The sequence below is a fragment of the Pecten maximus genome, chromosome 2, assembly GCF_902652985.1.
Source record: "Pecten maximus chromosome 2, xPecMax1.1, whole genome shotgun sequence".
Taxonomy (NCBI): Eukaryota; Metazoa; Mollusca; class Bivalvia; order Pectinida; family Pectinidae; genus Pecten; species Pecten maximus.
The window spans coordinates 12,018,332-12,040,339 of NC_047016.1; the positions used below are offsets into that span (position 1 = coordinate 12,018,332).

The 22,008-nt window shown below is 35.1% G+C and overlaps 1 protein-coding gene across 1 annotated transcript in view; it reads left to right on the top strand.

Moving 5' to 3' along the window:
• LOC117341094 (gamma-aminobutyric acid type B receptor subunit 1-like) overlaps window positions 1-22,008 on the top strand; it is a 123,048-nt gene that overhangs the window by 26,211 nt on the left and 74,829 nt on the right. The gene's annotated exons all lie outside the window — the stretch shown is intronic.

Genomic DNA, 22,008 nt, shown 5'->3' on the forward strand with positions numbered 1-22,008 from the left:
GTAGGAATTGTATCCCCCAACTTTATGTCATTAAGGCTTATTTCTATAGCCATAGGATTTGTATCCCCCCTACTTTATGTCATTTAATCTGATTTCTATAGCCATAGGATTTGTATCCCCCTACTTTATGTCAGTTAAGCTTATTTCTATAGCCGTAGGAATTGTATCCCCCCTACTTTATGTCATTGAGGCTTGTTTCTATAGCCATAGGAATTGTATCCCCCCTACTTTATGTCATTTAATCTGATTTCTATAGCCATAGGAATTGTATCCCCCCTACTTTATGTCATTTAATCTGATTTCTATAGCCATAGGAATTGTATCCCCCCTACTTTATGTCATTTAATCTGATTTCTATAGCCATAGGAATTGTATCCCCCCTACTTTATGTCATTTAATCTGATTTCTATAGCCATAGGATTTGTATCCCCCCTACTTTATGTCATTTAATCTGATTTCTATAGCCATAGGAATTGTATCCCCCCTACTTTATGTCATTGAGGCTTGTTTCTATAGCCATAGGAATTGTATCCCCCCTACTTTATGTCATTTAATCTGATTTCTATAGCCATAGGAATTGTATCCCCCCTACTTTATGTCATTTAATCTGATTTCTATAGCCATAGGAATTGTATCCCCCCTACTTTATGTCATTTAATCTGATTTCTATAGCCATAGGAATTGTATCCCCCCTACTTTATGTCATTTAATCTGATTTCTATAGCCATAGGATTTGTATCCCCCCTACTTAATGTCATTTAATCTGATTTCTATAGCCATAGGAATTGTACCCCCCTACTTTATGTCATTTTATCTGATTTCTATAGCCATAGGATATGTATCCCCCCTACTTTATGTCATTTAATCTGTTTTCTATAGCCGTAGGAATTGTATCCCCCCTAATTTATGTCATATTAGTTGATTTCTATACCATAGGATTTGTATCCCCCCTACTTTATGTCATTTTATCTGATTTCTATAGCCGTAGGAATTGTATCCCCCAACTTTATGTCATTAAGGCTTATTTCTATAGCCATAGGATTTGTATCCCCCCTACTTTATGTCATATTAGGTGATTTCTATAGCCATAGGATTTGTATCCCCCCTACTTTATGTCATTAAAGCTGATTTCTATAGCCATAGGATTTGTATCCCCCCTACTTTATGTCATTTAATCTGTTTTCTATAGCCGTAGGAATTGTATCCCCCCTACTTTATGTCATTTAGGCTGATTTCTATAGCCATAGGATTTGTATCCCCCCTACTTTATGTCATTAAGGCTTATTTCTATAGCCGTAGGAATTGTATCCCCCCCCCTACTTTATGTCATTTAATCTGATTTCTATAGCCGTAGGAATAGTATCCCCCCCAACTTTATGTCATTGAGGCTTATTTCTATAGCCATAGGATTTGTATCTCCCAACTTTATGTCATATACCAGGGTAAGTTGATTTCTATAGCCATAGGAATTGTATCCCCCCTACTTTATGTCAATAAGGCTTATTTCTATAGCCATAGGATTTGTATCCCCCCTACTTTATGTCATTAAGGCTTATTTCTATAGCCATAGGATTTGTATCTCCCATGTCATATACCAGGGTAAGTTGATTTCTATAGCCATAGGAATTGTATCCCCCCCAACTTATGTCATTTCAGTATGATTTCTATAGCCATAGCATTTGTATCCCCTCATTTGTTAATTAATTAAGTTAATTTCTATAACAGTAGGATTTGTAGCTCCCCTACTTTATGTCATTAAAGCTGATTTCTATAGCCATAGGATTTGTATCCCCCCTACTTTATGTCAGTTAAGCTTATTTCTATAGCCACAGGATTTGTATCTCCCAACTTTATGTCATATACCAGGGTAAGTTGATTTCTATAGCCATAGGAATTGTATCCCCCCTACTTTATGTCATTTAATCTGATTTCTATAGCCATAGGATTTGTATCCCCCTCTACTTTATGTCATATTAGTTGATTTCTATAGCCGTAGGATTTGTATCCCCCTACATTATGGCATTTAAGCTGATTTCTATAGTCGTAGGAATTGTATCCCCCCAACTTAAGTATGTCATTAAAGTTATGGTTCTTATTGGAAAACCTGTTTATAGTGACCGGTTGCCATAGCAACCATAATTTTGAGAAAAAGAAAGAGGCATGCACATCTACACATGGTCTATACGGGGTATACTCATATTCTATCGAAGTAACAAGATAGGTACAAACATGGTCTAACAGTAACTGGTGGGCATACTCATGTTCTATCAAAGTAACAAGATAGGTACAAACATGGTCTAACAGTAACGGGTGGGCATACTCATGTTCTATCAAAGTAACAAGATAGGTACAAACATGGTCTAACAGTAACGGGTGGGCATACTCATGTTCTATCAAAGTAGCAAGATAGGTACAAACATGGTCTAACAGTAACGGGTGGGCATACTCATGTTCTATCAAAGTAACAAGATAGGTACAAACATGGTCTAACAGTAACTGGTGGGCATACTCATGTTCTATCAAAGTAACAAGATAGGTACAAACATGGTCTAACAGTAACGGGTGGGCATACTCATGTTCTATCAAAGTAACAAGATAGGTACAAACATGGTCTAACAGTAACGGTTGGGCATACTCATGTTCTATCAAAGTAACAAGATAGGTACAAACAAGGTCTAACAGTAACGGGTGGGTAAACTCATATTCTATCGAAGTAACAAGATAAGTACAAACATGGTCTAACAGTAACGGGTGGGTAAACTCATATTCTATCGAAGTAACAAGATAGCTAGTTTACATGTTTTGATAGTATTAGTATAACAAAAGGCAATATAGATAATATTATAGATAAAGTTAACAAAATGTTATTTTTTGCACAACAAAAGATGTGACCCTTACGTGGTTTCAGTATAGAATTATACATGGAATATTGGCAATATGAGTACTGTAAATCACTTACATTTTGCGTGGGATTTATTTTCCTGTTAATTCGCGAGGAGAGTCAAACGCAAATTCAAATCCCTCACGAATATTTATATAAGAATGACAATAATAAGTGGTGTCCATTTTGAATCTATCGTAATCTTTATTTGGTGAACAGACATCGCCATTAAAGTATATATCTAGAGTGTATTTTTATATCACAAAACACCAACATTTCACACACAAAAAACCCGCTGAACACTAATATTGTAGTTGAACTCGTACTTATTAACAATACCTTCTAGACGACGATTTAGTTAATTTAAGCGCAGAAGGTCTGATCCCGAAGATCCTGGATAATCACCCGGAAGACGTCGTACTTGCTTACATACATGTATTTTGTACTTCACATCACTTGATTCTACATGTTTGTTCACTGTTTCTGTAATTGGGACTGGCAAATTATCTTTGGTTACTATTTTTAGCTCACCTGGCCCGAAGTGCCAGTGAGCTTATGGCATGGTGCGTCGTCTGTCCGTCAACTTTTCCTTTAAATCGCTACTTGTCCTAAACTACTCGGTGGATTTTGATCCATATTTGGTCTGAAGCATCTTTGGGTGAAGGGGAACCAATTTTGTATAAACGGTGGGTCTGGCCTCCCAGGGGCCTAAGGGGCGGGGCCCAATAGGGGAAATATAGCAAATTCTTTGAAATCCTTCTTCTTCTGTAGGAATAAAGGGATTTGATCCATATTTGGTCTGAAACATCCTTGGGTGAAGGGGAACCAATTTTGTATAAACGGTTGGTCTGGCCCCCCAGGGGCCCAATAGGGGAAATAGAGATTAGTCTTTAAATTGCTACTAGTCATAAAGTTTTTAATGGATTTTAACCAGATTCTGTCAGGAACATCCTTGTGGGAAGGGGAACAGAGTTTGTATAAATTTTTACTATGAACCCCCAGGGGCCTGAGGGGCGGGGCAAATAGGGAAAATAGGGTTAATCCTTTAAATCGCTACTAGTCATAAAGTTATAAATGAATTTGAACCAAATTTGGTCAGGAACATCCTTGGAAGAAGGGAAACAGAATTTGAACTAGAACTGTCTCCAGAACGGCTGATTAATACCCCCGCAATCTGCACAAGTCAATGGTGAATTGGAACTGTTAATTAGAGGCTTATTAAGATAACCCAGTAATATAGTGACCAGTTGCCATAGCAACCATAATTAAAAAAAAAAAAAAAAAGTGGCATGCACATCTACACATGGTCCTCTATATTTGTGTGAAGTTTCATTGAATTGGCCTATCGGTTAGGAGGAGTTGTCTGGACAAACTTAAAGATATGGTTCTTATATCGGAAAACCTGTTTATAGTGACCAGTTGCCATAGCAACCATAATTTTGAGAAAAATAAATTGGCATGCACATCTACACATGGTCCTCTATATTTGTGTGAAGTTTCATTGAAATTGGCCATTTAGTTTAGGAGGAGTTGTCCGGACATACTTAAAGTTATGGTTCTTATCAGAAAACCTGTTTATAGTGACCAGTTGCCATAGCAACCGTAATTTTGAGAAAAATAAAGTGGCATGCACATCTATACATGGTCCTCTATATTTGTGTGAAGTTTCAATGAAATCGGCCCATCGGTTTAGGAGGAGTTGTCCAGACAAAATGCGTCTACAGACAACGGACGGACGGACATAAAGTTTGGGGGATACAAATCCTACGGCTATAGAAATCAGCTTAACTGACATAAAGTAGGGGGGGGGGGGGGTACAATTCCTATGGCTATAGAAATCAGCTTAAATGACATAAAGTAGGGGGGATACAAATCCTACGGCTATAGAAATCAGCTTAAATGACATAAAGTAGGGGGGGATACAATTCCTATGGCTAAATAAATTAGCCGAAATGACATAAAGTAGGGGGGATACAAATCCTATGGCTATAGAAATCAGATTAAATGACATAAAGTAGGGGGGATACAAATCCTATGGCTATAGAAATCAGATTAAATGACATAAAGTAGGGGGGATACAATTCCTACGGCTATAGAAATCAGATTAAATGACATAAAGTAGGGGGGATACAAATCCTACGGCTATAGAAAACAGATTAAATGACATAAAGTAGGGGGGATACAAATCCTACGGCTATAGAAATCAGCCTAAATGACATAAAGTTGGGGTGATACAAATCCTACGGCTATAGAAATCAACCTAAATGACATAAAGTTGGGGTGATACAAATTCTAATAAAATATTGATTAGGTTGAATATTAACTGTATGTATTCAGACACACTTATTCATTCACATATATGTTGATAAAATCTTTGTTCTAACTGATGATTGTCTGATTGAAAACAATAAACTATTCCATTTGAAGAAGACAGAAATCAGCTGTTAATGCAGTTTTTGATGATTTCTGTTCCTATCACCGACTTTTCATATATTTTTTTCTAGATAAATTCAACAGTCAGCACAATGAAACAAATAAAGTGTGCAATGTATGTTTAACTTTGATTCATTATTACATATATGATGAAATTGTTGAATACGATCCTAACGAACGAAGTAATACTTAAAGAAAAAGAAAAACTTGATAACATGTGTTATCACTATTTCATATTGCATCTATATGCAATTCTTCAGACTTCGAACATTTTTAACAATTTTGGATAGAACATATATTTGTGTCATTTGAAAATGTCCTAAATACATAATAACAAGTCAATTCTTTAATTCACTAGAAATGAAACTCAAAATTTAAAGTAATGATCACTTGAGTGATTCAAAAGCACACATCTTTATACAGCACATAGATCATGATTTATTTCCTCTTTTCAGTGGGACCCAGAAGAAAATCTGTGATTTGGTTGATGAATTCAAATTCATGTTGGTTGTTTTAGGTTCTTTTTAAGAATGACTTAATGATATATTCTTTTACCCCACTCCAACATCTACATGGGTGAACAGGTGATAGGTAATAATGATTAAAACAACACTCTGTCCACTATGACAGATATTCCCTGGGGCCATCTAACAGGTTTACCTTTCCCCAGGTGACACGTACAGGGCAGACTTTATATTCAGTATAAGTTTCAATTATTACTGCTTCAGTGACTATATCAGGGTTGATCAACAATTCAAATGATTTTTAACAGTTTTGAAATAATTCATCAATTTTATTGAATAGTGAAAGAGAAAAAAAAAATGAAATTATATGATAATACTTTATTGTCCAACCTTTTAAAGCAGTTTAACGGTAAAAAAAAACATTTCCAAAATTCTTACATTGTTACCTTATGATAAATTTTAGGGGGGGGGATACAATTCCTATGAGGGGGATACTTATCCTATGGCCATTTATTGTATCCGGATACTTATCCTATGGCCAAATATTGTACCCGGATACTAATCCTATGGCCTGTTTTGGTATCCGGGTACTTATCCTATGGGGGATACAAATCCCACATGACACCGGGACGTTTCATAAACACGTCTAATTGTCAGTCTTTTTAACAATAAATAAACTTTTGTTTCTGATATGATTCTTGTTTTGTTTTATTTTTTAGAAACTAAAAAATAAACTTTGTTTTTAAAAGAGCATGTAAAGTGAAAGTTGTTTTATTTATAGCGGGCATATGTGACCTACAAACAACACACGTGTCACATCCCGGTGGTTCACAAACAAGTAGAAATTACAAACGTTAAATACCTTAAATAAAAGACCCAGATTTTACAACATATGAACAGTCCAGCTTTTGCGTTTTTTACCGTAAGTTAATACCCTAAAATGAAAGACCCGCTATGTACAATGTACGTTTTTTTACGTAAATTAGAAACCTAAAATGAAAGACCCGCGGTCTGTACAACTTACCATCAGTCCATGTTTTTTATGATTTTTACGTAAGTTAAAAATCTGAAATAATTAATTAATGTGGTGAATCGTAACTCACTTTGCTGTACCAGAAACCCCTAGCTACCTATTTAAAAGTACGCGAGAACTACCCAAGCTGTCCGATAATTATTTAACACGTATTCATATGCAACAATGTGACGCTTAATTAAGTAGATCAGAGGTATCAGACGACTATTAACTAATTTATGTGTAATCAAACCAGTTCTTGTGATCACTGCTTAATACGTAAATGTGTATTTAATAACATGCATCGTCGTTTCACGTAACGGTGTTGCAAGCCGGTATCCGTGTTTACCCAATACAAGTGTTAATGATGTTATTTACCGATTATAAATTTATTACATGTATTTGAGATTGATTAATTATCGTATCACGTACTGTATGTTAGTGCAATAATTCTTGCTAAAAAAAACAGAGCTACATTGTAACACAGGTAAACACCGGGGCTATGACCTGGCAGCGGTCGCTATGAATACGCACCGTGTCAAGCGATAGTCTGTACAGCTGTCGACACGGGTGACTTGCCCCGACATTTTTCTCTCCTCGAGGTGAAAAAATCGTCCGGATTATTGCGGGAAATTTACTATTAAAAAGTACGTTCCGTTCCCAAAATGGGCTTCCGGAATCGGAATCGGAATTTCCGGACTGGTGAGTACAAATAACGTTACGGAAATCCGTTCCCGTGCTATTCCGTCCGGACTGTGAGTTTTCCGGACTATCGGCGTCCAGATTATCGCAGGTCCACTGTAAGTTGATATATAAACTTCCATATATGTGAAATGAGCCAAGGTATAGGTGAAATGTGTGTTTAAGACCAATCCATTGTATGACCTTTAGGTGTACAGTCTGTGACAGCAGTTAAACCATTCTACTAATAAATGTATCAAATTGATAAAAGTGAATTGAAAACCTTGTTTGCCCTTCATGTTTCAAGCAGGATTGAGAAAAAAGAGTGTTTTTTACGAAGGACCAGTGATTTTACTGTCATGGCTGACACTGATAGTTTTTTATTAGTCTAGGTCAGGGTCTTAATTGATTGTTTCTGTTCTTTGGAGCTGTATAAATTCCATGTTACAACTACAGGTTGAATTAAGTGATATTTCATGCGAGTCGCCTGTAATTGATTCATCAAGATTATCTATTTTCTGTTGCTAAGTCAAAACTCCTTTGAAGTTAGATGCTACCAATTGTTGAAGTGCTCTGTGTTCTAATACAAGGTCATAGTAAATGATGGGGAATGGTTTCCATGTTACAGGTAAATACAGATGCCTTAGAATTTTTCTAATCAGCTGTCTTTTATCAACTTCCTAATTCATGTAGTGATCTATGAACACGCTATTGATGTAATGATTTTGTTGATGAGTTTCCCTAACAATTTACCAATATCTCAGAGTTTCTACAGAAACTCAATTTCGTGTTTGTTGGAGGTGTTTGTGCCTTTTTGTTTACAAACATGTCTATTATGACCATTGCCACCAGACTAGAACAGTTTGAAAATGGAATTTCTTACAAAATCAGTGTCTCATTTGTATGTCATCTAGGAAATATCTACATATATAATAGCACTATAGATGCCTCTTCAGAATGATCTTGGTGATTTTCAGGTACATTGGTCAGTTTAGATTTATTGTATACATCTTTGGTAGACTTGTTCGATCGAAAGATTGGTCACCCTATATTGGGCAAAAAAAATTGTAATGAATCGCATGTTCTTGTAATGATGTCATGCGATCTTGAAATTTCCGTTCAGGAAATGCTGCTACAGAATCCATTATAAGCCATTGGCTGTGACATGTCTGGGTACAAAGTCTGTTGGAAATTTTCTGCGAAATTCTGTGTTGATTGAGTTAGTGAAGGGACTTTTTTTGTTGTAGCGCGTCTATACCTCCAGCTTATCTGTCAATACATGTGTTTAAAAATGATATCAATGTCTTGATGTTAGATAAAACAAGTACATGCATTGCCTTAGGATTAAAGGCTGAAGCTGCACAAGAAACATATAGCAAATTAAAGCCGCCTTTAACAAAGACAACACTGTTTCCATGTACCAATATTTAAAATTGAAGTGTAGACTTTAATTTTCTCAAAATTTGCTTTTGGTAAAATGGTTTCATACTTAGTATCAAAATATTTTTGTTTTCAGATATTGGATTCAGAAATAGAAATATTCTTCAAATTTGGCAGAAATTGTAATAAATAACTTTAATGACATGATCAGTGTATGTATTCAATTCTTTACGAAGAAAAACCATTATCTCCTTTTAAAGGTATTGGCTTCACAAATGTTATTATGGAGATTTCCTCACATAAATAAACATTTGATAGCAATTGTGTGCATAAATAGCCAGGAAATCAAATAACGAAAATGTTGTGTTGAATGTTATATCATTGATGCAATGTGATATCCCCTGTCGATTCATCAAACAGACATCATGTGATCACTGCAAAGCTATCACCATGACTTATCAATGGATTTTACCTTCATAAAAAATTCCAGTAATAGGCTTTGGCTCTTCAGAAATATATTACTTATTTCACATCCCAGTTTAACTACCAGACGAGGATTATTTGTCTAGCTTCAGAATCTATAAAATGGTAAATGTTAAGCCAAGCTTTTTCTTCCTGTTCCTAATTTGCAGTGTTATTTTCTATCTTGTTTTCAAGCAATCTATGTCTGCATAAAAATGACAAAAAAATAGTATTTTAGTAAGAATTGGCAAGATGCTTTTCCTGGTTTTTTTCTTTTGGAAAAATAATGTTTTTGCTTTGGAAATGGCCTGCTTTTGACTTGACTGTAAAACATATGAAATTTTTTTTTTGAATTTTCTATACCTGCCTTAACAAATAAAACAGCATGAGGGTCAAGTGTGAAGCCAACATTACATTAAACATTACACAAATGGTGACATCCTGTAGGCCATGGCATATAATGGCCTAATATAAATAGTATTTATATACATGTAGATACATTTAGTGGTGTTTGGTAATAATCTTAAGAGAAAAAGCATAGGGACAAACACAAGGGAAGCAAGGAATGTTATATCAGGGTTGTAATGAATGTGTTAAGAAATTCAGAATTTAAAACCTTACATCCTGCCGTGACCTATCCTCAAATGAAAACATGTATATATAACATCAAGTCCTGGTTTCCTAATTACGTTCCTGACCTTAAGATTTCCTATTCTTGGATTTAAAAATCTTAGTTCTTAGAACTGCCTGAAAATGCTGTGATGCTTTCCTTTAGTTAATGAACGTTGATGAAACTGGGGCCTTCAATAAGATGGCATGTAACATTTTGATGTCTGCCGGGACTCGTGAGCATTAATTATTTAACCTCTGTTATTTACCATTATAAACAGGAATCTACGGGTATACAATCATTGCTGTACTGTAAGGTTTTATATTTTCCTTATGTAAGTGTCGATCAGACAATGTGTGTATATGCATATGGCTATCAAATAGACATAAAAGTAAGATGTCGCAGACACTATGATTAAAAGTGTAGCTCTTTCCTTTTTTAACTGCCTATATATATATCAGTATCATGAATTCACTTACATGTAGCTTGCCCTTAAATACATGATTATCAGAATCTTGCTCTGAGTCCTAGCTATCTTAGCCATAAATACATTGAGAATTCAAAACTCTCAGAGGTAACATATGGTGCTCAACACATAAATTCACAAAGGTTAAGTTCATGCTTTGAATGTATGATTTATATAAGGAACTGGACTTTCTTCTTATGATAAGTCATGGGTATATCTGGAGTGAAATAACAACATAATTTACTCGTATTAGGGAAGTTGTCAAGTACATTTGTACTATCAAGATTAAAGTTCTCTGAACCAACTAGCCTTATTAAGGAAAGTCGCAAATCGTGTTTATCTGTATCTTAACAAATCTGAATCAAGTAGCCTGATTTTAGAAAGCTACATGTGCATCAAGATTTCGAATACTTATACTCCTGTACTCACAGCCAATACAACAAGCTATATTTGGGAATTAAAGTACATCAAGATTTGGGTTATCACTGAACCATTTGGATATTACTGGGTCAAAGCTAGGATATAGATTCAGGATGTCAATCAGCTGGATGATCGACATATTGGGTATTTTCAGGTCAGATTAAAAGTTTTGATTGTTTATAAACCCGGAATAAAACCTAACATGTTGAGATGAATTAGAGGCTTTAATTTTGGAATTGATTACATGTACATGTTTAGAATCTATAATTACTAAAGCAGACATCATCAATATGGCTGTAGATTCCTCTTCCTTAGAACTGTCACAGCATATATCATTATAAATCAAAAGTCCTAGAAAGCAAATCTGACCAGCTGGAGAGGTAGACTATATCGGACAGACTCCGGAAACCAGCTCCAGGAAGCGATTCATGTCCTTCACAAATGACCAAGGGTGTCTTTTGTTAAGTTGTGAGCTTGACATGTACGTTCTTGGAATCACTTGACCTTATAGAAATATCTAGAGATTACGATTTGATTGATTTTCATTTCCTGAGTATTTTGTACACATAAGGAATTAGTAATTGGTGCTTAATCTGTTTCAGTTTGGCTCTTGTTTTCATTGTTAATAGGAGAGGAATTGAAATAAAAAAAGTGTTTTTTTCTCGACTTTATGATAGTCTGATAGATATAAGGGGAAAAGATGAGGGATGGGATGATGGCTAGGATATGTTTTTGTAAATTCAGTGACAAGTTGGACAAAGGTTGATACAATGTACAGTATAAGCAACATTTCATATGTAGTATGGCATTGATTTCCTGTGTGACTTTACTACAGAAAATTCAGTAAAGAACCTGTTCTTTGTTTTTCCAGTGTAAAAGACCAAACCTAACTATTGTTGTCATTATTCCCGAGTCCATATATGTGCATTGCCAATGTAACAGAATTTTTTTCCCCTCAATTCTTCCACTGGTGATAAAATTCAGTACTTCTGGTCTGATCAAAGAAGACGACCACAACTTGCCAGATAAAAAATAATAATTTGTATCATAACCAAGATATACCAGGCATATATGTAAAAGAGATAAGGATCGATGGAAAGATGTCAGATACTCAGTAGTTCAGGACATATGTCAAATAGATGAATATGTTTAATTTTGTTGGTAATATTGCTTGTTGGAATGCTATTAACAATAGATAAATAGAAGAAATTCATTTTCTGGAATTTCAATCCAATATTACTTTTAGTAAATATTTGGTTAATGCATATATAGGTGGGAAATATGGAATAAATATCAGACCCATTGTCTGTGTCGGTTCTGAGTTTGTATAGAGTACGTGTCAGCATTTGAGCAAATATATATGATTAGCTTTTCATTTGTCAAATAAGTAAATACAAATATTCTGCTCAGGGCACTGTACTGAATTAATTATGTGATACATTGTGGAGACAGAATATATAGCAATTTTATTATGTCTCATATGTGATGTAATATGATACTGTTTAGATATTTATTAACCATCACGAACATACACTAAGGCTGCAGGAAATTGCTATTAAATGGTATTAGCAGCCACATCAGCCTAAACTCTTACATGGCCAATTTCTATATCCCTGTTGATGATGGGAATTGTTATGATATGGCGCCGTCCATCTATCTGTGCCGTGTATAAGCTTATTTTTTGTCAGATCTCAATCCTCTCACAGTTTTCCAGGAACATTTTTCATCAAAATAGATAGTTGTTTTCATGAGTGCCATTTTGAAAAGATTGCTTTGGTAGTATTGTTTATTTCAGTATGTATACCCTTGCAACGAAGTAGTTGGGGGGAGGGGTATACTGGAATCAGCTTGTCCATCCGTCTATCTGTAAGGCTGTTGAAAAATTTTGTCGGGACATGTCCTCCTAAACTGCTAGGTGATCCAATTCCAATGACACTTCATACAAATATAAAGGGCCATATTTAGATGCGCATGCAACTTTTTTTTCCCAAAATTATGGTTACTATAGTAACTGGTCACTATGAACAGGTTTTTCAATAAAGAGCTAAACCTCCTCAGTCGTTTGGCCAATTTTATTCATCAATGCTCAAATGTTGTAAGTAAACAAAGCATATATATAATTTGACATATTAGTTGTTCCAGAACTACCAACATGGCAACACTATCAAGGCCTCTGATTGATCAAAATTTAAATATTGTCTGATTTTGACCTTATTTTGTATATAGGGGTATTAGGATTAACGCTGAACAGCATGGTGGCCTCTAATTGGTTAGAATTGTGATATTTCCTATTTCGACCAAAGGTACATTCGGGTATTGTACGTGGTATGATAAACATTACATGTAGGTTTTGTTTCCATTAGCTATCAGTTCTAGTTAAATCTTAGAGACCTTCTCCCCACTCACTCCTGGTTCTGTTTGATCTCTTTGTAACTTGATTGACTTTATAATTATTTTATGCAGATATGTTAATTTTCTTGAACAACATTTTGATTCAACGGGTTTCATTTTTATTTCTGTATTTTAACTTGTATTGGGATTTTATTTTTCAAAGAAAGACCTAGAAATTAACATTACAAATAACCAACTCAGCAGTTAATTTCTAGGTCAATTTGCTAACCCTAATAGGCTGATTTTGTATTCAGACATTAACTTAACTTGGCACAACCAGTTGTGTTAAAAAACGGACTCATTCTGGATCAACCTATTTTCTAATTGGTGGAAACATTTTTACAGAACATTTGAGATGCTTTTGTGTAAAATGAATATTAATATACAGCCGATATGGATATAATTACCATATAAATAATGTTGAATAAGCCCATTATTGCAGAATCATCAATTTTGAGGTTAAATATGGTACTAAACTTTTTAATCAGGGGAGGGGCTTATTTTAGGATAAATATGGTATATTGAAACTTGTCTGTTTTTTTGTCAGACATCTTTTAAGCTTCGTAAACCTACACTTTACCAATGTTCTTTGCAAATGTTATTGTGTCTGATGACATTTAATAGGAAGATTAAACAGCCATTAAACTACAGCTACGATACAGAAATTTGTAAAAAAGAGACGATATATATCTGAAACTAACTGGCCCTGTATAATGCAAACCTATATATGAAAGTCTTAATTGAAACTCTCATTATAGCTTTGCATGCATTTAAGTTATCACATGTGAAAGATGAACTTTTACAATGCAATTCAATTGTCTGATTTTAATTAAGTTTACAACGATTGCCGGTATTTTATGAATTAGCCAGGAGAATTTATGTGATATTTTATTTTCATTCTTTTGTGAAGACCTCTAACAAAATCGATATTTTGGTAGAAATTTGTGAAGGAAAGGATATCATTCAAAAGATAAGGGGAGAGACATTATACTGTTAAAAGCACCTTAATGCTAATGAATGAATATGAAATGAGATCATTTTGTCATTTTTAGCCCACCATCTGATGATGGTGGGCTATTCAAATCGCCCTGCGTCCGTGGTCTGTGGTCCGTGGTCCGTCCCCTCCGTCCGTCTGTCCCTAAACAATTCTTGTTATCGCTATTTCTCCGAAAGTGCTGAAGGGATCTTTCTCAAATTTCATATATAGGTTCCCCTTGGTTCCTAGTTATGCATATTGCATTTTTAGACCAATCAGAAAACAACATGGCCAACAGGCAGCCATCTTGGATTTTGACAATTGAAGTTTTTTATCGCTATTTCTCAGAAATTGCTGAAAAGATCTTTCTGAAATTTCATTTGTAGGTTGCCCTCGGTCCCTAGTTATGCATATTGGATTTTGAGACCAGTCAGAAAACAACATGGCCGACAGGCAGCCATCTTGTATTTTGACAATTGAAGTTTGTTATCGCTATTTTACAGAAGGTACTGAAGGGATCTTTCTCAAATTTCATATGTAGGTTTCCCTTGGTCCCTGGTATTGCATTTTGGGACCAATCCGAAAACAGCATGGCCGACAGACAGCCATTATCGCTAAATCTTAAATTTTATATATAGGTTTCCCTTGTTTGAATAGTACTAGAGGGCTGTTTCTGAATTTACACAGATTAGTAAGACTTAGAGGAAGGGAAAAGTAGAGCAAAGATCAATCTGACATGGAACCTATAAAGATCATTCAATGGTGGGCGCCAAGATCCCTCTGGGATCTCTTGTTGAATTAGGTTTTTAACAGTTTTAAAAAGTTGGAAAAAGTTGGAATGAAAACTAATATACTTAAATGCCTGCTTTTTATTGCTGATGTTTTCCAGAGATTAAATGGAATCAAAAGTGATGTTGTGGCAATTAGGTTTCATTTCAATGTGCATGTTTTCCATGAGAGTTGCTTTTAATGATGGAAACAGCAGTGATTTGTTTTATAGAATTTAGAATTACAAGATTTTGAAGACTTCTGAGATTTCTAAATGTTGTAGATTGTTGGATTTGTGTTTCATTAGTTATTGAATAGTTAACAGATTAATTTACTACAACAGTCCTTCTCTATAGTTAGCAGAGAGGATACTGTATGTAGATTTCCTTATTGAAAATTCTTGCTTTAGATTTCTTTTCATATCTTGAAGATTTAAGGTCACGGTAGCTTTCATAAAGGTCAGCATTTCTATAAAAAATAATCTGTTTTTATTTTCCAGTGCTGATCAATCTCCAGCTTCATAGAGTACTGATTTTACATGCTTTGCTTGTGGATTGGTTTTTGCGCAATACCTTAATCTTCTGGGGTCATTGAACAAGATACTTGCTCAAAATTGCTTTTAATGTCAGAAGGTCCAAGATCAAGGTTGCTATAAATAGGAAATCAGTTTCTTTGCAATTACCTGAGCTGACTTTAATTGGGCCAATCAGACTCAGTCAGCTTCCGTACTAAATTCTGTTAGATTTCCACTGTATTGCAATGGTGTTTCTATTGAAATTTCCAGTGGTCAGTTTAGCAAGAATTCTCTAAAAACAAAAGTAAATCTAGTGGAAGTTCCAGTGTTGCTTCAGGGTGTTAACCTGTGTAAATAGTGGAATTATTTGGTGTGGTAGGCTATCAGATGAATCTCGCAGTACATAGCTATAGTGGTCCAGGCTGTGATTGACTTCACCATCAAAGGATGGTGTCTAATGTTGATCAATATACCACCTTTAGGACATCCCTAGGTTGATTGTGCATTGCATTGACATATCATTTAATTACCATGCGCCATAGTTGATTTAATTTGTGGGACCAAGTTAGGACAACACTATGTCCAATGTGGGTCATAGCGTTCTATGGCAAGGCGTATAGAATTAATGTATTTCAGTATTCTGAGTTCCTATAGCTGGATTATCAGTCACCATTGTTGGATTTGTTTGCATGCACCACTTGAAAATCTGCTTACCAATATGGTAGGTGGATTAATTGGTTGAACGTAAAAGGATCATTAAATTTAAGCTGATGTTTTTCACAAAGCACCTGAAGATTAGATATTATTTGACACCTTTCAATGAGAGTATAACTTGAGAGAAAAGAATTTGTGGTTTGTTAATTCTATCCCCTGCTTGGCTGTGTTTCTCTGTTACACCACTCCTAATGTCATCACTCAAGTGGTCTCCTCTCTTGACAAGCTTTTGATGAATTTCCACAGCTATATTGATACTTGTATCAGACATACACCTTAAAATGTAATCTGGTTATGACCAATTTCAGGCCAAGGTCACAGTTACTAAAAATACATCATAACTTTTTTTGTTATGATTCTATATATTCCTGACATCGAAACTCACCCAGTATATTTTGATATCCTCAACATTTTATTCTTGGATGAGTTATAAGTTCAAGGTTAAGTTTAATTGCTACTGAAACAGAAATTCAACATCATCCTTCTTTTCATTAATTACCTTGTTTGGGGCCGCGGTGGCCGAGTGGTTAAGGTGTCCCGACACTTTATCACTAGCCCTCCACCACTGGGTTGCGAGTTCGAAACCTACGTGGGGCAGTTGCCAGGTACTGACCGTAGGCCGGTGGTTTTTCTCCGGGTACTCCGGCTTTCCTCCACCTCCAAAACCTGGCACGTCCTTAAATGACCCTGGCTGTTAATGGGACGTTAAACAAAAACAAACAAACTTGTTAAATGACATTATTTCTTGATAGATAGTAATTAATGTTCACTCAGGTAAGTTTACCTTTTGACTTTCCTAAATACAAATGTATTTAGTTCCTGGTAATATATAAAGCTAAAATATTGTGTACCTCTATCTTATAATGACTACATGTATATATATTTATGTGTACAGGTAAATATGAGTGTAAGGAATGATTAAATCCTTACTAGTAATGATTTCTATGAAATGGCTGTACATGAGTTTTTTCCAAAAACAAGAAGACATTATATACATACCAACATTGAAGTAAAACCTTTTCAACTTTTGTGCATGACTTAATCAATATTGGGGATTGAAGTTAGGAGAGTTTCAGCATTATAAATCAGTTATTAGAAAACTAATTCTTCATCCAATGGATCCAATTTACTGATTCATGGTATCTAGTTAACTGGTATACACTTATAGGTCAGACCGACTTAAGTTCCTATGATTTGGCAAATCTTTGTTTACAAAGCCTGCATTGTAATCAGGTTCTTCAGGTAAATTAGACTAGACTATGCTTTAACATTCAGATCACCTGTCAATGATAGATTTACTTTGCTGCTGATGCTTGATCATGTTTCAGTTAATGTGCAATTTATTTCTGGTAAAAAAGGCTTGATATTGTAGGAGATAACACAGTCTGAGAACACTGAATTGGACCAAAGGCCTTTTGTAGTGTGAGATTTTTAATCTTCTTACAATAACTGAACAAACATTCGTTTATAACTTTTAGAATTGTTTATTTATAACGAAATATGTTTTATATTATATATCATTTGAATGTTTTTTAATTACTTTAATCTGTGTCTGTTATCATATATATTGTGTATAGACACAGTGTTTTTGCTATTACCAGTTCTGTTAAGGCTAAGTTGTGGCTACATCCTCAAGTGCAGCCGGAAGGCAATCCATTACAGATTTTAAATAGCTTCCGCTTGTACTTCTATAGCACGCTTCCTAATGATATTGAATAGAATAGACTATTCAGTGTTTTAACTTCTATATATGTCAGTTGCTTGAGCTCCCTTGGCAGATATTTGATACACTACAGGAAATTAAAGATGAAAACAGCTCATTGATCTTCTAGTGAAGTTACCTTGACCTTGGAGTGACCCTACTGGAAGTTAATTGATTCATTATTCAATGTATATAGAAAATGTGGCTATATAAACTAAGGTGTCTAATAATTTGTTAATCCAGTGGTTGTCATTTCTCAATAAATCAACTAAGCCATGCTTCTCTGAATTACGACTGTCATCATATGACCTTTACTGTTGTTAGGATACATAACCTTAACGACAAACCACAATAACCAGGAAAAGTAATCCAGCAAGGTTTTTTATCCACAAACCTTTCACATAAATTGTATGCTTCACAGTTATCAGTCCCAACCCGATGGGAGGTGGGGGACTATAGGTTTTCCTCTCTGTCCATGTTGGAAATATCTACATAATGCCAAAGTGTGTCAGTTTTCTAGCAGCTTCATTCCTTTAGGGATTTTGATCAAAGTTCACACAATGATAAATGCCAATGATATATCAGACAATTTAGAGTTTCAGGGCATTTGGGTCAAGGTCAAGGTCAAGGTCATTCTTACTATTTTTAACAGGGGCTGGTAGGGAAGATAAATATTCCTTTTGCAATACCTGTTATGTTTGTTGATTTCTAATTAGATATACAATTGCAGTTTATGTCCAATTGATGATTTAAGTACTTTGTACAAGATAAAAATGTTCTACTGAACTTCAACTACACGAGTTAAAGATGTATCCAGTACATATATTGACAAATTAGTTCATTTAAAAGTAAAATTAATAGTTACCTAGATAGAAGAATACACTTTTTTATCAGCCCACCATCATCAGATGGTGGGCTATTCAAATCGCCTTGCGTCCGTGGTCCGTGGTCCATCCGTCCCTACGTAAACAATTCTTATTATTGCTATTTCCCAGTTAGTAATGAAGGGATCATTACAAAATTTCACATGCACCTTCCTCTTGGTCCCTAGTTGTGCATATTCTATTTTGAGAGCGATCAGAAAACAACATGGCAGACAGGCCGCCATCTTGGATTTTGACATTTGAATTTTGATATCGCTAAATCTCAGAAAGTACTGAAAAGATATTTCTCAACTTGCACATGCAGGTTCCCCTTGATCCCTAGTTGTGCATATTCCATTTTGGGACCGATTGGAAAACAACATGGCTGAAAGGTGGCCATCTTGGACTTTGACATTTGATGTTTGTTATTACTAGATCTCAGAAAGTACTGAAGGGATCTTTCTCAAATTTAACATGCAGTTTTGGCTTGGTCCCTTGTTATGTATATTTCATTTTGGGACCAGTCAGAAAACAACATGGCTGACAGGAAGCCATCTTGGATTTTGACTATCGAAGTTTGTTATCAGCTATTTCTCAGAGAAGATCAATCTGACATGGAACCTATAAAGATCATTCAATGGTGGGCGCCAAGATCCCTCTGGGATCTCTTGTTCATAATTATAAGCTCACCTGGTCAGAAGGGACAAGTGAGTTTATAGCAAACCTTAGTGTTTGTCGTCCATCAACTTTTTACATTTTAACCTTCTTTTTAAAACTATACTAGGCCAATATTGACCTAACTTGACAAAGAACATCTTCATGGGGCCTGAATAAATAATGTGATTATGCCCTCAGAGGCCTGAGGAGTGAGTTAAAAATGGAGTCATTTCAAAAATCTTCTCTACTTTTACAAGTAGCAGAGAGTAAGGGCATATTTAATTACGGTCATCAACTAGCCCTCTTTTGAACTTATGAAACTTGTGACCCTGGTGTGAAATCAAACGGTAGGACAGGGTCAATATTGTGAACATCAGCTAGGACCTGGAGATATGAATTTTTAAAATCTATGGGCTGCGGCCGTATAATGAAAATATATCAAATTATTTCAAATCTTTCTTCTGTAAGACTGAAAGAATTCCATATTCTGACTGAAACTTTCTTGGTTGGAGGGGAAAAATTGACATGTATAAATGGTGGGTCTGGCCCATAAGGGTCCCAGAGGCATGCCCAAATAGGGGAAATATAGCAAGTTCTTTGAAATTCTTTTTCATGAGTTCATATCAGTGTTCATATTCTATTGAAACATTTCAGAAAATCTTGTAGTTATCTCCCTTTAGGCTACACGAAGACAGTTTGAGTGTGTATTATAGACAGGTAGGCAATTGTGTGGGTCCTTATAGCTTTTATACCCCTTCCCCGATTGATAGCTAGGTCTGATAACATGATCTCTGATATAACACTGAAACAAATGGTAAACATGGATTATCTCCCTTTATGTTGCATGGTTGCTGGGCACTCAATGATAATGACACAGAGAAAACACATATAAAGCTCTCATTAGCGACAGACAGCTAATGTTACATAATTCTCTAGAGTATTGGTGTGATCTTAGAGCGAAATTACAAAACTCTTCACACAGCCTTAGGACATATGATTTGGGTGATCTCCCTTGGCGGTCCATGCAAGCTTTCCTGATCAATCTTGCTGGTAGTGGTGTGGAAACCTGATAACCATTGTATGTTTAAAAGGAATTCTGTAACCATGAAAGTGTGGGCAAGAGCCGTTTTGTTGACACAACATGATGGCGATAGACTTCGAAATCATTCTTTAGATATATCACAGTTAAGCAGTGTATGAAAGTATATATGAAAATTCCTTAGACAATATGTCTACAGAAAATTGAAATCCCATAGCCCAAGTCATTTTTCCATAGACCCATTTTGTAAACATATTGTTGAAAGTAGCATAACTGTCATGCAAACACTAGCATCATCAAGCAAATTATCATATGGGTAAAACAAACTCTATTGTAAGCTCTGATTTCATATGATCATTTGTTAGAAAATATAGGAATGTTGTTTACATGAATTGTAATGTATGTCAGGACTCAAACTTTGCATAGCCAATGGGGCCAACACTTTGAAATTTTACATAGACCTACCTGGTTTTCAATAGCCTCGGAACATCGGACCACCTTCACTTTCGAACACTGGTTAAGGTAGTGATAGCCTCACAAGAAGACAATTTGGCTGTGTGATCTTGTAGCCACTATGACCTGGATGCAGATTCAAAATTCAGTAGATAGCTCCTATGGGTGTATTGTAGGGTAAGCAAACTATTTGTAAAGCTAAACGCTATATAGCCTTCTGGTCACAGATAGTGTGAAATGCCATGGCATAATTAGGAAATATATACTTCATTAATTGGAAAGCATGAGCATTATAGGGATATAGTAAACAAGATTTGAACTGAATTAGGTCTGCATGTTACAATTATATCATGCAAGCTAACTCTCCCAATTAGAGATGGAAATTCCTGATTAATTACCCTCAATAGATATAAATTATCAGTAAAACATCTTTATCGTGATTGATTTAAAAAGTCACAAAAAAAAATAAAAAAATAAAAAGTCTACAAATAAAAAGAAACATCTTAAAATAATTGACGTATCTATCCACAAATAAGCCCCTGTCCACACAAAAAGCCCCTTCTTCCTCTTTGCAGAATCATCAAATTTAAGATACACATGTAGTTAGCTAATAGTGGTTCACAAAAAATTATTCGCCAATAATGATTATGTATTTGTCAAAAGGACACCTATATACATATTTTTCTCAAGGTTGAACATTTGAATGAACATATGCATTGATATGTTTTTGTATGCTTTGCGTCCTTTCACCTTGGCACAGCTCAACATGCTTATGTGGCTGTCTTTACATCAATTCCAAGGTTAGCCGGAACATTCTAATACTTTTTTTAATATTTAGCCTTAGCGGAACTTAAATTACTGCCCTTGTCAGTATAGACAGGCTAATTTGTAATTTTGTAGTAAACAGGTTTAATTGGATTATTTCTTAATTTACGTCTGACAGATTGAGGGCACAGTAATGTAGAAATGTCTAAATAAAAAACGATAAGATTCCAGAGATGAATCAAACTGAGAATAAAGAGGATCAAAATAACATTGTTTTTTAAAGCAAAGGAATGAATTCACATGAAACTTCAAAAAGTTTGATAATAACTTTTAGGTGAAATTTGTTTCCTGAAAATA